The sequence below is a fragment of the Acinonyx jubatus genome, chromosome C2, assembly GCF_027475565.1.
Source record: "Acinonyx jubatus isolate Ajub_Pintada_27869175 chromosome C2, VMU_Ajub_asm_v1.0, whole genome shotgun sequence".
NCBI classification, from domain to species: Eukaryota; Metazoa; Chordata; class Mammalia; order Carnivora; family Felidae; genus Acinonyx; species Acinonyx jubatus.
The window spans coordinates 1,715,591-1,729,447 of record NC_069384.1 but is presented as its reverse complement, the minus strand read 5'-3'; the positions used below and the strand labels follow the sequence as shown (position 1 = coordinate 1,729,447).

General features: G+C 52.5%; 1 protein-coding gene across 1 annotated transcript in view; it reads right to left on the bottom strand.

The window, feature by feature from the left end:
* The window catches only part of ITGB2 (integrin subunit beta 2), a 37,183-nt gene extending 27,651 nt beyond the window's left edge, over positions 1-9,532 (bottom strand). Inside the window, exon 1 of the mRNA XM_053220456.1 lies at positions 9,309-9,532. The gene's annotated coding sequence lies outside the window, so the exon portion shown is untranslated. The remainder of the gene's footprint in view (positions 1-9,308) is intronic.
* Positions 9,533-13,857: the final 4,325 nt, after the last annotated feature.

The following is a 13,857-nucleotide window of genomic DNA, read 5'->3' as shown; positions in this document are numbered from 1 at the left end:
GAATGTCCTGCCCCCCGCCCAGGACCCCTGGCTTAGCTCAAGGTGTTCTGCACCCCAGAACAACACGGTGCGCGTGGCCAAGAGAAGCCCTCCTCTCTGGCCCCTGGACTGGGAAAGCAGTGCCTTGATGGGTGCAGAGAGGAGGGGAAGATGTCCCGCTTCATTTTCTTCATCTCGGTCTCGCCCCAGAGGCAAACTCCTGCCCGAAACCTGGGCTCCCAGGAAGGTGGGAGCATCAGCTATAACAGCAGAAGCTACTGCTGTCCTCACTGTGGCCCAGAGTGACGCAGGCACAGGACATACGAGGCAGGGGGTGAGGGTCACAACTCCTGCTTGACGGCCAGAGGAGCAGGGAAGGAGGCCTCTGGAGGCCAGAGCACGTGGGCGATAAGAAGGAGGTCAAGAAAGAGATCCCATAAAGCTTTGTATCAAGTTCCAGACTCACCCCTCGGTTGGACATGTGTGGAAAGGCTTTGAGAATTGAGTCATGGTGCAGACCACTCCCAAGGTCGAAGACTGGACCCAGGGGCATGCAAGTGTGAGATGGGTCCAAATAGCACTACAAAGCCTGAGAACTAAACTCATGCGGGAAGCAGAGCCCACAGGAAGTGGGTCTGAATTTGTGCTCTGCCCTAATCAAGCTGACCTGCCAGCAAAAACAAAATGAGCAATGTTGGAGAAGATTGTCATAGGATCCAGAATTAAGCAATATTGAAAATGTGTAAAATACAATCCGAAAGTACTCAAACAACAATAATACCAAAGAAAACTGCAAGAACTTGTAAGGTGAAAGATAGTAAACAATGCCAACTCTGAGATGACCACCATATTGAAATGATCAAATAAAGCATTGAAGTCAACTACCATAAATATGCTCCATTAAGTAAGGAAAGCACTCTGGAAACAAAAACAAAGGTGAAAATTTTTCAGCAGAGATTTAAAAACTATGAAAAAGAGTAAAATGGGTATTTACGTTTAGAAACACAATAACAGATATAAAAATTCACCGAATGAGCTTGCTAGGAAAATGGTACCGGACAGAAGGAGAGTGAACTTGAAGACCAGTATGAATGACAAAGAGGAAAAAAGAGATTGGCAAAGACAGAGACCAGACGCCTGCAGGATGCCATCGAGAGTTCCAACATCTGCATTGTTGGGGTCCCAGAGGGACAGGAGTGAAAAGTTGACAGAAAGAGCATTTGAGGAAATAATGGCTGAAAACTTCCCAAATTTGCTGAAAAATATAAGTTTACAGATTCAAGAAGTCCAGTAAACCTCAAACAGGATAAACTCAAAGAAAATCAAGCCTAAACACATCACACTCAAACTGCGGAAAACCAAAGATAAAGAGAAAATTCTCAAAACCATGCAGAGAAAAATGACACATTACACGCAGGGGAACAAGTATTGAGTAGCCATAAATTTCTCACCAGAAACCACAGAGGCAGAAGACAGTGGCACAGAGCTCAAAGGAGAGGGCTGTTAGCCTTGGATTCCACGGCAGCACATTCCCCACGAAAGAGGGAGAGGTAAGGACATTGTCATACAGAGGCAAAGCAAGAAAATTAGTCCCCAGCAGGTAAGCTCTAAAAGCAATCTTAAGACTTCAGAGGGAAATGGTACCAGAAATGTGGACATTTAGGAATAAAGACAGAGCAACAGAAATGGGAAATATCTGTGTAAATACAATTTTTGTATTTGGAGGTTACTTTTCTCTTCTTAAGGTCTTTAAAATATGTTGATAAAAATTACAGTTGACTCCTCGGGGCGCCTGGGTGGCTCAGTTGGTTGAGCATCTGACTTGCAGTTCATGGGTTTGAAGTTCACGTCAGGCTCTGTGCTGATAGCTCAGAGCCTGGTGCCTGCTTTGGATTCTGGGTCTCCCTCTCTCTCTAAAAAGGAAAGAAAGAAAGAAAGAAAGAAAGAAAGAAAGAAAGAAAGAAAGAAAGAAAGAAAGAAAGAAAGAAAAAAAATTACAGTTGACTCCTGAAAAATGCAGGGGTTCGGGGTGCTGACTGCCACCCCAAAAGTAAAAATCCATGTATGACTTTTGACTTAGTCGATCAAGTCGATTAACACATATTTGTAGGTTATATGTTTCATATACTGTATTCTTACAATAAAGTAAGCCAGAGAAAAGACAATGTTATTAAGAAAATCATCAGGAAGAGGAAATGCATTTACAGTGCTATACTGTATTTATTCTTAAAATCTAGGGGCGCCTGGGTGGCGCAGTCGGTTAAGCGTCCGACTTCAGCCAGGTCACGATCTCGTGGTCCGTGAGTTCGAGCCCCGCGTCAGGCTCTGGGCTGATGGCTCAGAGCCTGGAGCCTGTTTCCGATTCTGTGTCTCCCTCTCTCTCTGCCCCTCCTCCGTTCATGCTCCGTCTCTCTCTGTCCCCCAAAAAATAAATAAACGTTGAAAAAAAAATCTGCACATAGATGGACTCACACCATTCACATTTGTGTTATTCAGTGGCCAGCTGTATAACATTGTCTGGTGAGGGTTCCATGCGTGTAAGATACAAAATATGTGACACACCAGCAAAAGGAGGGCAGTAAAGGAATCTGCATGGTTTTTAAGTTCTACCACATTCCCCCAGATGTGGTAAAATACTAATTTTTGAGTAGATAATGCAGTGTATAAGGCACATATTATAAGTTCTAGAGCAGCCAGTGGAATACTTAGGAAGCCAGCTGATAAATTAAAATGCAAAGCTAGAAACACTCCTACGATCCAAAAGAAAGCAGGAGAAGGAAAGGAAAGTGGAAAACAAAGAGAACAAACAAAACAAAAATGTAAACAATGGATCCAAATCCAACCATTCCAATAATTACATTAAGCGTAAATGGCCTAAATATAATGATGACAAGGCCAACAGCAGCAGATAGGGTTTCTGAAACACGTCCCAGCTCTGCCGGCTGTAAGAAACGCACTCTGAGTGTGATGCTGTGGGTGGGGAGAGAAGAAGGGAGGGGGAGCTGTACCATGGAAATGCGAATCGGAAGAAAACGGGAAGGACGATGTGCCTGTCAAGCAAAGTAGAAAACCACCAGTTGTGCGGTGGGGCTTTACTTAACGATAAAGGGTCAACCCAGTGAGATGTAAGGATTGTAAACAGGCACACATCTAACACCAGGGCTCACAATACACGAAGAAACGTTAGAGAGCTGAGAGGAAAGAGGTGATCGCCCACTTACAGCTGGAGCTTTCAATGCCCCTCTCAGCGCTCAGTTATAAAAAGCAGACAGGGGCGCCTGGGTGGCTCAGTCAGTGAAGCATCCAGCATTTGACCTCAGCTCAGGTCTTGATCTTAGGGTTGCAAGTTCAAGCCCTGCATTGGGCTCCACGATGGGTGCAGATAAGTGCAGCGAGCACACAGATCTGAGAACACCATCAGCCAGGACCGAAGACGTTCCAGCCAGCAGTCGCGGATGTATGTGTGTCATATTCACCCAGGAAAACTGTCTCCTGGGCCATAAGAGAGATGTGAACACATTGAAGAGAAGTGAAATCGTGCCCAGTATGTTCTCTAGCTTTACTGGAATTAAACCAGAAAATAAGCACCAGAAAGATTTAGAAAAATCTCCAAAGAAACAACACACTTCTTTTTCTTTTCTTTTTAAGAGAGAGAACACAAGTTGGGGAGAGGGGCAGAGGGAGAGAGAGAGAATCCCAAGCAGGTTCCACGCTCAGCATGGAGCCCAACATGGGGTCAATCCCATGACCCTGTGATCATGACCTGAGCTGAAATCAAGAGTTGGATGCTTACCGACCGAGCCACCCAGGTGCCCAGAAACAACAGACTCCTGACTAATCTGTGGGTGAAATGGAAGCCTCAAGGTAAGTTAGAAAATATTTTGGGGCACCTGGGTGGCTCAGTCAGTTAAGCTTCCGACTTCGGCTCAGGTCACGGTCTCGCAGTTTGTGAGTTCGAGCCCCACGTCGGGCTCTGTGCTGACAGCTCAGAGCCTGGAGCCTGCTTGGGATTCTGTGTCTCCCTCTCTCTCTGCCCCTCCCCCAGTCATGCTCTGTCTCTCTCTGTCTCTCAATAATAAATAAACGTTAAAAAATTTTTTTCAAAAAAATTGGAAAATATTTTGAATGGAATCAAATGAAATACCACATATCATATCCACAGAATGTAGGTACAGCAGTGCCTTGAGGGAAATTTATGGTATTTGATGCACATGTTAGAAATTCAATGACATGGGCGCCTGGGTGGCTCAGTCGGTTGAGCAACCAATCCTTGATTGTGGCTCAGGTCATGATCCCAGCATTGTGAGATGGGGCCCTGCGTTGGGCTCTGCACTGGGTGTGGAGCCTGCTTAAGATTCTCTCTCTTCCTCTGTCTTTGCTCCTCTCCCCCATTCATGCTCTGTCTCTTTCAAATTAAAAAAAGAAAAAAAAAAGAAATTCAATGACATGAACGAATCCCAAGCATTTTGCCAAGCGAAGAAAGCCAGGGGGAGGTACAGAAAGCCAGCAAAACAGAGACTCAGCGGGCACTGCGAAGATAACGAGATACTATTTCCCACAAGGGCAAATTTGCAAAAACTGATTAAAGATGGTGAGGTAATGAGAGGCAATGGCACGACGTATTTACATGTATAACGTACATGTAACGTGCTCATCTCAGAAGCACCCTTTCCTGACAGCCACAACCGGGACTACAAGGTGTTCGTGTCTTTATGGGGACATGATCGGTATAAAATGTAATTGAGTTACATCTGGTGACGGGGAAGTGGCTACATAAACCATGGCGCGTCCAGTCTCCAGCACCGCAGAGCATTTGAGAGCAGGGCCTGGTGCCAGCGACTCCGGCAGGAAAGCGGCAGACGGGGAGTCCTGGGGTTCGTGTGAAGGAGTTTCTCCATTCAGGAATAACAGTGTAAGGGGCACCGGGGTGGCTCGGTCGGTTAAGCGTCTGACTTCAGCTCGGGTCGTGAGTTCAAGTCCCGCATCGGGCTCTGTGCCAACAGCACGGAGCCTGTTTCGGATTCTGTGTCTCCCTCTCTCCGCCCCTCCCCTACTTGCCCTCTGTCTCTCTCTCTTTCAGAAATAAACGTTAAAAAAAAAAAAAAGAATAACAGTGTGAAACCAAGGACTTGATGACCTAAACCCTGGAGGCCTTTGCGGGGCGCGAGCACAAGAGAGGAGATGAGGCTTTGTATTTCGGAGAAAGCTGAAGCCAGGGATGAGACAACAGAATTCTGGGAATAATCTTCTCCCCTAAGTCAGCCAATACATTCCACTTGCAGTCACTTTCACCAAACCTTCCAGTAAGTCAACTTTTTCTCCTCAGGTGCTCTTTGAGGACGTGGTGGCTGGCCTAACACTGAGCACACAGCCTGTGCCCTCCAGAATGACAGGGACAAGCATGTCACAGTGGTATAAGGCAGAACGAGTAGGGATCTGCCAAAGTGGTCCTGGCATGGGGTTGGGGGCAGGGGACAGTCAAGTGATGTAGAAAGGAGGGAGAGATGAGAGGAAGGATGTTTCCATCCCCTTACTGGCCTGGGCACCCCCAGCCCCACTTCCCACCCAGCAGCATCCCCACGATACACAGCACCAAGAGGACCAGAGGGGGCTCCTTTTTGAGAGTTTGAAGATTAAGAAATGTTTTATTGATGGAGAATGTGAGGCAAAGGGTTCCGGGCTCCTTTTATGGTGAATCCCAGGCAGGGCTGCAGCATTTTAGCTGATGCTGGGAGAAGGTTGGAGGCTCAGGCACCACAGCCTATGATGCTGTGTGGGTGTGATGAGCAAGATGTGAGAACTGGGGCCCACCCATCAGAGGAGGCACCAGAGAAAGAACCGCCCAGCACTCAAAAGGCAGAAAGCAAGCTTGGCCCTCGGAGGGTGTCATGATGGCACTCGGGTCAACAGCATGATTGTGATGACTCTTTCCCAGCTCACACCCCCCTATCTTGCACTCCTTTGCCAACTTCCTTCTGGCCCAGCTCTTGCCTTTTCCTGACCTTTCCCCCATCCTTGCTTTTGTTTTCTTTTTAATTTCTTCCCACCAGTAACTTCCTTCTGCAATGTTGATTCAGCTGTTGCTCCTTTTGTGGGGAAGGCAGGGGGTGGAGGAGCCAGCAGAGACAGCTGCAGAGGCTGGAGGCAAGCACGCTCCAGTGGGGGTGGGCAGAACAGAGCGGAAAACAGTGTTTGCCCTCATAAGTGCTCCAGATAGTTCTCTCACTGGATCTCCCACAGATCCTTACAAACGGGCAAAAAGTCACTCTGCCAGGGCAATGGAGATACTTACTGTAATCCAGGCCACATAGGTGCTGGGGCAGCCAGGTGAGCATAGAAAGTAGGAAGGTATTTGAGAGGTTAGAGTCATTTCTAGCCACCTACTGTCCTGAATGCTGGCCTAGGTACCCTCATCCCCACTTACCACCCAACTACTACCTTCATGTCAAGCTTCCCTCCATGGGGAAGCATTCCTGGTTTCCTAACTCACCTAAAAGAAGGACAGCTTGAGGGGGCTGCTCAACACTCATCAGAACAGAAAGATTAACCAACAGGCTTGACGCCGAGAACCTGTTGGAGGGCAGAAGAGTTTGGCTCTAAATTCAAAGGAAATTGAGCCAGAAAAAGTTAAGCAATGATCAACGCTGGGGGAAAACCAGAAAGTTGCATAAAGAAGAAGATGTAATTATAGAATGTCCACTTGGCTCAGCAGTGCACATTTACATGGTTAGAATAATAAAAGTACTGAGCCTGGATGAAAAATGAAACTGTTTATTGTTCTACAGAGATGTGAGGGATGGGCAGGGGTGTGAGGAGCTAACATCCTCATCACCACAACAGGCCATAATGCCTTCCCAGGCCCCTAGAATCTAATTTCTCCTTTCGCTACGAATACCAGGCTGACCTATGGGGCTCCAGGTCAAAGGGCCACCTAGCCCTAACCCAGGTCCCAGGGTCATTCCTCTCCTTATGATGCTTATCAAATTGCCATTTCCTGTTCAGTTTATGGTTTCTACCAATGCCAAATATAGCCAGTTGTGGACATCTTTAGTAGCGTGTGCCCACCAAAAGTCTGTGCTGCCTTTGTCAAAGCAACTTTGCACCTTCTGACCCTATGTTAATTGACTCAGTTTTCATGATTGCCTTCTAAGCTCCTCTTGCCCCAGGGGCCTAGTTTGGGGGCATGGATGCTGAGCTAAGAGAGCAGTTTTCACTTGGGGTCCAACAGACAAGCCACTGGGAGTGGTAGTAGTCTCTCGACACTCAATCCCTTTCCTTCTCTGGGTCTCAGTTTCCCTCACCCCTTCCCTTCATTGTGAGGACAAATGAAGACATGTGAAAGCATCCCACAAAGGGCCAGGCACACACAGCAGGTGCCCAATAAATGTAAAGTAGCAAATCATAAAAAGATGACAGAGACAAGTTCCCAGCGATATGGAGCTTCCAATACAATTATAGCAGGGGTTTTTGTTGTTTTTTTTGTTTTGGTTTTTGGTGTTTTTTTTTGAGGGGAGTGTCTATATCTGAAATTTTTTCTTGTTGAATTTTCTGCTTCTACCTTTTAACTTTTGAACCTGGGGGGAAACAATTTGCTTTTTCTGCATTGGTTTCTTTGCATGTAATAGATAGGAATTAAATTCTTTCCTCCATTTCCTCCTGGAAATGCAGTGCAAATGAGAACCTGGCTTCCCTGAATGTTGAGAGCATGAAGGAAGGATACAGAGAAAGGCACGGCCACCGAGGCCTCCAGGGCCACTGGGCATGGCAGCACCTGCCCCTGCCCCTGCCCTGCCCCAGAAGATGGCTTTCAGGGCAGGCTGAGATTTTGGAGGAACATGTGAGAAACTTTCTCACACCTCTTTCCAGCCAGGCTCCCTGGGAAGATTTCTAGCAGGCTCACTTTCTTTTATTTTTTTCTAAAAGCTTATTTATTTATTTTGGGGGGAGAGAGAGAGAGAGAGAGAGAGAGAGAGAGAGAGAGAGAGAGAGAAAGAAACGCAAGCAGGCTCCGCACTGTCAGTGCAGAACCCAACGCGGGGCTTGAACTCATGAACCACGAAGGCTCAACTGACTGAGCCACCCAGGCACGGCACACCAGAAAGCTTCCATTTCCCTCCGCCACCAGGACTTCATGCGTTAGCCAAGTGTAATGACCTGTCTCATCCCTGAACTCACCTGTGTTATCTCTCCTGAATGGTCAGTTCTGAAGCCCTCCCTACCTGCCCCTGCATTTCCCATCCTAAAGGGTCCAACCCGAATGCCGTCTCCCCCACAAATGTGTCATGTCAGTTGTGTAGAGGTGAGGGACAAGGACCCGGTGGCTGCCTAGCTGTGTGGCTGGGTGACAAGCGGCCCCTTCTGGCCCTAGGCCCCTTGCTGGCCAGTGAGGACGGTGATCACTGGCCTTACATCCCTGGGTGAGTTCCAGGCCAGTGGGGACACAGAACAGCGCCTGGCCCCGAGAAGGTGACTGAGGAGCAGGTCCTGCATGACTTTGGTTTTGCTGGTCGCACGGCTGCAGCAGAAGCTCGACCCCTGTGGCATCTGAGCAGCCACAGACCATCTGTATGTAAATGAGCTTAGCTGCACCCAAAAACAGGCAGAACCCTGCTCTAGACCAGTGACTCTCTGGGGACAGAGGACAGTGGGTGGGAGAGGAGGGACTACACCCAGGACCTGGAAATCCCGGCCTAGGTGCTCGGCTGGGTGCCTGTCAGGAATGCAGACCCACTGGTCCGCGCCCAGCCTGCTGGATCCAGATCCTGGCCTGGGGTGGGGCCTGCGTGTCCCACTAACACACACTGTGGTGGTGTGATCATCAGCAGGGGACACAGCCCAGACCGGACTCTGAGCCTCAGGCCCCCACCAGGCCTGCACCCAGAAGGCACTTGGTGCTGGGGAGGAGGCTGACGAGAACATCAGAGCGGGGGTGGGGGGGGTGGGGGGGTGGGGGACAGAACCGGGAGCACCTGAAGCTGAAGTGAACCCTAGGGGCCCTTTTTCTCTCCGAAGAAAGCTTCTCCCCTGGCCTCTCCCACCGGTTTCCAGTTTCCTCCTCTTCCACAGGGGAGAATGAGGCATCTCAAGTGGCTCCCCAACTCCCCCCACGCCCCAGAGGTGGTGATCCATTGTGTGCCTGCCCCACCTGGGTCCACATCACCCTTGTGGGCATCCGGCTGGGGCTGGGAGCCTCTTTCCCAGTCTCCATTGGGAGCACTCCAATGAAGTGCTCCATTTCTGTCCACCTGCTTCCTGTCCCTCCCCTTTGGTTGTGGGCCCCAGTCGAGAGCCCAGAAGGACCTGTCCGGAAAGATCTCACCCTTCTTCACCTGGGGAGACCTTGCAGGCTGGGGAGCAGTCTTCTTCCTCCTTCCTGTTCTGTCCCTCAAGGGAATAGTGGCACCTCTCCCTCGTGGGGCCCCCGGGTCAGTCTTGCTTCTGGAGGCCGCCGGGCAGGGGAGCAGTTGTGGCCCACATGTCTGGGCTCTGGGAAGCCTGGGCTGCAGTCCCGGGTCCCCGCGGGGCTGGTGGCTGCATGGCCGTCGCCCAGTTCCTGAAAGGTGTCTTTTCTATCTGTACAGTGGGGGTGAAGGGTCCGCCTCTCAGGACGCTGAGATGAAGTACCTGAAGCTCTCAGAAGAGCCTGGAAAGATGGGGGCAGGGCAGGTGTCAGGGCCAGGTGCCCAGCCCACTGGGGGCTGATGAATGACAGACAGTAGGAGAGAGGGAGATCTCATTCTGGCAAGGCACCCAGGAGCTGGCTGAGTGGGGTGACAGTGAGGTGGAGCAGGGGGAGGGAACACTGGCCCTGACCCAGGTGTGACCCCATCCCCGAGGGGAATTGCCCGCTGAAGGTCACATGGGCTGCAGGCCGGGCCGGGCGGAGCCCCTAGGCTGTGTGCTGCATGGCACCAGGGAGACCTAACCCTTTCCGCACTTGAGCAACAATGAAAATTCCAAGTCAGGGGCGCCTGGGTGGCTCAGTCGTTTGGGCGGCTGACTTGAGCTCAGGTCATGATCTCGCGGTCCATGAGTTCGAGCCCCGCGTCGGGCTCTGTGCTGACAGCTCAGAGCCTGGAGCCTGTTTCGGATTCTGTGTTTCTCTCTCTCTGACCCTCCCCCGTTCATGCTCTGTCTCTCTCTGTCTCAAAAAAATAAATAAAACGTTAAAAAAAAATTAAAAAAAAAAAAGAAAATTCCAAGTCAAAAAAGGCAAGACCCGGAGAGCCGCCGGAAAAGGCGGCAGGAGGCACCTCTGGGCAAGGGGATCAAAGGGATTTTAACTGTTTAAAATAGTTTTCTCTATTTTCTAAATTGTTTACAACAGCCATGTATTAATTTTACAACCAGAAAAGACTATTAAGTGTAAATTACGTTACTCAGACCATGAAACAAAGGCAGAGAACCTAGCGGCTGCCTAGGCCAGGGAGGGGGAAGGAGAGAGGGTGGAAGGAGAAGCCAGAACCGGAGCTGGAGGGTTTGGGGCGCGGGGCCCTGGGGCCGCCCCCGGAGGGCCTGGGCGGCACTGCTTCCCCTCGGGGCAGAGCAGAGCAGAGCAGAGCAGAGCAGAGCGGGCCTGGAAATCGCGCCTTCCCTGGGCCTCTTCCTCCCGCCCCCTCCGTCACCACTTCCTGCACTCGACCCCGGCATCACGCAGTGAGTCGGACACATTTTTGCCCAAAGAGTTTCCAAATTCGGGAACTCCACGGCCCCAGCCTGTTTGAGCTTCCTGTGGCGTTCCTGGGCACGGTTCCCACCCCGGGAAGCTGCGCCCACAGGCGCCCAGGTCAGGGACCTGCCGCGCCGTCCAGGAGCCAAGAGGAGGCGCCAGTGCCCCACTCCTGGAAATTCGTCTGGTTATGGAGATGCTCAGACGACAAAGGCCCTGCAGATTCAAACCGGCCATTTTAACTCCAGAGGTCCCTGAAGCAAAGCCAAAGGTCACGGGGTGGAGGCCACCAGGAACCCAGCTCTCTGCTCTCCGCCCAGTGTGTCAGGTGCCCACCCGCCTGGGGCCAGGGTCGCCAGGACGGAGTCACCTCTGTCGGGCAGTACGACCGAGGGGCAGCTGTGCACGAGTGCCGACGTGACCCCCATCGCCCTGACGCAGCCACCCTCCGGCCGTGCCCCCTGGGTCTCCAGGAAAGGCCTCTCGGGGAACCAGGCCAGGCAGAGGACGGCGGGACTCGGAGCCTGCCTTAGTCTTCCAATTTGTAGCTGGAGGATCCAGCCCACCGTGTGCAGAGCGGGGTACGTCTCAGCCGCCCGCCCTGTAGCAGGGTGTCCCATGCTAGTCCCGGATGCTAGGAAGGGTCCCGAAGATGGAGGAGGGGGAAAGGGAGCTGCCCTCTCAGCCTGTCACCCCAAGCACCCAGGTCGGGCAGGAAGGGCTGGGGTCAGACGCAGGGTTTTGCCCCTGCCAAGCCCACCCCCGACACCAAGAGTCCCCACGCCCCAACCTGAGCTGAGAAGCAGGACGCGTTTGCAGCCTATCTTCTATGGGCCACTGGAATCTACGGAGTGCGCTGCGGGCAGGTGCTTCCTGGGGCTCTGCCGGTCTCCTCAAGAACCCTATGCTGGCAGCCCCATTGTAGAGATGGGTAAACAGGCTCAGACGTTCCTGATGCGAAACTGTCGGGGGGGGGGGGTGGTCGCCTGGGTGGCTCAGTTGTTGAGTGTCTGACTTCGGTGCAGGTCATGATCTCATGGGTCGTGAGTTCAAGCCCCACATTGGGCCCCCTGCTGTCAGCGCAGAGCCCGCTTCAGATCCTCTGTCCCCTTCTCTCTGCCCCTCCCCCACTCATGCGCACTCTCAAAAAGAAATAAAACATTAAAAAAAAAAAGAAAATGTTGGGGTCAAGGAAGAATTCTTGAGGTGTCTTCGGTGCAAAAAAGGTAGTTTTTTTAAAGCACGGGGACAGGACCCGTGGGCAGGAAGAGCTGCACTGGGGCTGTGAGGGGTGACTGATCATATACTTTCAAGTTGGGAGGGGGTCAGGGACAGGGTAGTCTCTACGGATTTGGAAGCAAGGTTTCAGGACCTTGAGGGGCTTGCTGCTGTTAGGAAAAGGTCATTTACTGTCTAGTAAAACCTTACTCAGGAGACCTTTCAGATGTATACCAGGGGCCATATGCTTGGAGGAAGATGGCTAACCTATACCTTTGGTAGGTGTGTGTGTGTGCGTGTGTGTGTGTGTGTGTGTGTGTGTGTGTGTTAGAGATAAAGGAAGTTTCCAAGGGGTTTTTACAGGATCCTGGAGGTTGGGCTAATGTCAAACTAAGGTTGCCTTTTACCCCAGCAAAGAATTAACATAGAGGCATCTAAGCTCCCAGAGGGAGGTCACTCTGCCCGTCCCAAGTACTTGTCAATGGCTCGAAGTTATAAGGCAGTTTAATTTTCTTCTTTAGCCTTTGTTCTCCACATCAGTGCCTACCTTGCCTAAGTCACTCCGATGCCTGGCCACCTCCCTGGGTGCGTGCGACCCGGATCTTCCTTCCCTGAGTGAGGCCCCAGCATCCTGAGACACCCCCCTCCCCAATCCAGCCAGGCAGGGCTGAAGGGAGACGAGTGCATGGGGAGAGGAGCTGGAGGACCTGGTTGGCGGGGCGGGGCGCTGCCGCCGGGAGGCTGGTGGCCACCCCCGTGACCACCCCAGGAAGGACGTCCTGACCCTGGGCACGTGGCGAGGGCAGGGTTTGGAGTCCATGTCCCAGGGCCGTGACTGCGCGCGCCAAGCTGCAAGGGGCCGCTCTCAGCGCAGCTTCCGGGGGTCTGGGAAACCGGCTGCTTCGCCAGGAAGTCCCTCCGCGAGGGCCCGGGGGACACCGAGGAGCGGCGGGGCCGCCTGCACCTCCCGAGGCCCCCCCCCCCACCGGCCCCGGCGCCCCGAGGTCTTGAGGCCGCTGCCCAAGGGCGGGTCCTGGGGAAGCGCGTCCCCGCAGCCCCGCGTCTGCGCCCGGCGGCCAGCCCGGCTCCGCCCGGAAACCCCGACGCCCCGCGAGCGCCCTCAGGCGACGAAAGAACGAGTCGGCGAGAAAGCAGAGACTCCGGGTCCCGCAGGGAGGGGGCGGGCGGAGACGCGGCTGAGCCGTGGGAAGGGCGGAGCGGCGGGGAGGGCGGGCCAGGGTGGCCTTTGAGCGGAGGTCGCGGCCTGGGGGCCCCTCTGGGGAGGTAGGGGTGCTGCAAGCAGAGACGGAGAGCAGGGCTAGAGGCAGGAGCCCCGGGGAGGGGGTGGGGGACTTGGGGTAGAGAGAAGGGGGCTGTTGGGTTGAATGTGGCAGGGAGAGGGGGAGCCAGAGAAGATGACACCTCGCTTTTTGGCTCGGGCAGCTGCGTGGGTAGCGTTCGTTGGAAGGCAGACATACTGCTGGGGCAGGGACAGATTGGGATCAGAAGCAAGAATTCGGTTTTGAGATTTTCACTACATTTTCAGGTGGAGATGGAGAGATCCAGCTGCAGATGGCAATGTCAGGATAGCAGGATAGGGTGTGGAAAGCACGAATAGGACGAGGGCATCCAGAGGGACCATGGGACAGACGGAGAGAGAAGGGGCCCCAGGACTTTCAAAGACTCCCAACTGATTCATTTTGTTGGACTTTGTTTTCCCTTTATCGAGAACGCTTGCATTGCACAGAAGAGGCAAAAAGCAAACCCTAAAATTGAAGCTGTCCCTCAGGCCTTGAGCTGGCCGGGTGCTAAGATCACCACTGGGTTAGACAAGGGACTGTGTCCCTGGAGACGGGAGCCCAACCTTGGCCTCCCTGCCTCCCAACGGCTCAGGAGAGGAGGCGGGTTGGATGTAGAGGATACCGGTGGGTTAGCGATTCGGTCATCAATGCCGGAACCCTTAGAACGGAGCTCCTGCTGCAACGTTCCCT